Genomic DNA, 1,924 nt, shown 5'->3' with positions numbered 1-1,924 from the left:
TCGTCATGCATCGAGATCTCTGGTGGCTCTCGGGCTGGTGAGGCATCTGGAGTAATACGAGGGTCCGTCGACCTTAGTCGTCCTGGGTGCCAATCCGTGCACACGACCGGGGGATGGGCCCTGCAGTCGGAATCATTGCAAGAGCGTGCCTGCCTGCCCCTCTAGCACTTGGCGGCTATGTGGTTATGTTTGCATAGAGCAGGAGTATGGAGCATGCGCGTGATTCCGACTGTTAGGCCTCGCATAGGACCCTCGGATTGCCTCTGGGTGTTTCACTGGTTCGTTAGCTGCCTTAGATCATCGAGTAAGCCATGCGAGCTCGGCGGTGGCAGGATGGGCAAGGCCCGATCGGGAGGATGCTAAGGTCCGAGTTATCTTGTACACGGGAGTGCATCGCGTAGGCTAGTCGATCTTTTGAATAATTGCGTCTCTTTTGTAAGACACGATATTTAATAAAGTGTCAGTAACTTCACTTTAACTTCGTTCGCTCCAGGTTAGATTAGGATACCTTTGATACAGATAACGCCAGCAAGCAGCGCCATTAGGGCGCATGTCGGGTCTCGATGCGTAGCCACCTCCTCGTGGTGAGACCTGGTAATTGGTAATGTTTTCCAAAGTATAATTTTTGGAAAACGATACCAAGCTAAGAGCTACGCACAAAGCTTAAGCTATATCCTACCTCTTGTAAATTTTCGTTACTTCAGTTGAACATTCGACGATTTTTGAGGCTGAGAGATAAGTGAACGGAATTTTTGTCAATGACGTCAATCAAATACAATTATAGTTCATACAAATGTATAAATAATCAAATTTCTTAATAATAACAAATTTTTCACAACATAAGTTTATAATAAATGTGAAAAAATTACTAACTTATAGGCTATTACTAGTATATATAACGTATTTGCGTGAAAATACATCTATAGTTAGCAAAAAGTTAATAAATTACTGTATTTATTGTTAATAACAAATATTTTGCTACGTATATTAACGATAAAAGTAAAAAAAGTTAATAAATTACTGTATTTATTGTTAATAACAAATATTTTGCTACGTATATTAACGATAAAAGTAAAAAAAGTTAATAAATTACTGTATTTATTGTTAATAACAAATATTTTGCTACGTATATTAACGATAAAAGTAAAAAAAGTTAATAAATTATTAAGTCCAACTTAAACAAACAACATATTCGTGTTAAAATGTATCCATAACTTACAAAAGGTTAATAAATCTTTAAATTTATCGCTAATAACAAATTAAAATTGTTGTTAATTAATAGTTTGCAAAGTATATTAACGATAAAACTCAAAAAAGTTAATAAATTATTAGTTATTACAGCGAAAAGGTAACTTTTAAAGGAATCGGTAAAGTTCGGAAATTTTCGTCGATCCTCGGCCGGCCGCCGATATATAAGGGGCCCGCGTGCAGGCTCGAGCCAGTTGTCGCTTCGACTTCGGAGGGTCCGCGTTAATATTTTTTCTTTTTGTTTCAGGTTTTAATTATCTTTCTTCTTTCAGATTCTATTTCTTTTATTCTAGGTTTCATTGTTTGTGCATTCGAGTATTTTCTACAATATTCGAATGCTTCGTCGTTGGTTTATTTGTATATCATCGTTGGCTAGATCAATGGCTATTCAGTAGCCATTGTCCACTCTCATAAATAATTTATCGATAATTTCTTCTTTCAGGTTCTAATTATTTTTTTTCTTCCAGATTTTATTTCTTTCATTCTATTTGTCCCTTTGTTTCAGCATTCGAGTATTTCGTACAATATTCGAATGCTTCGTCGTTGGTTTACTTATGTCTCATCGTTGGCTAAATTTTTCCTTTCACAAATTTTACGACTTCCGTTCGCTTTGTTTTCGTTAGAGCGTTCGAGTATTTCGTATAATACTCGAGCGCTTCCTCGTTGGTATGTTTAT

Source organism: Eufriesea mexicana, unplaced genomic scaffold (assembly GCF_001483705.2).
Source record: "Eufriesea mexicana isolate 0111107269 unplaced genomic scaffold, ASM148370v2 scaffold8981, whole genome shotgun sequence".
Classification (NCBI taxonomy): Eukaryota; Metazoa; Arthropoda; class Insecta; order Hymenoptera; family Apidae; genus Eufriesea; species Eufriesea mexicana.
Note: the sequence above shows the minus strand (reverse complement) of the source record.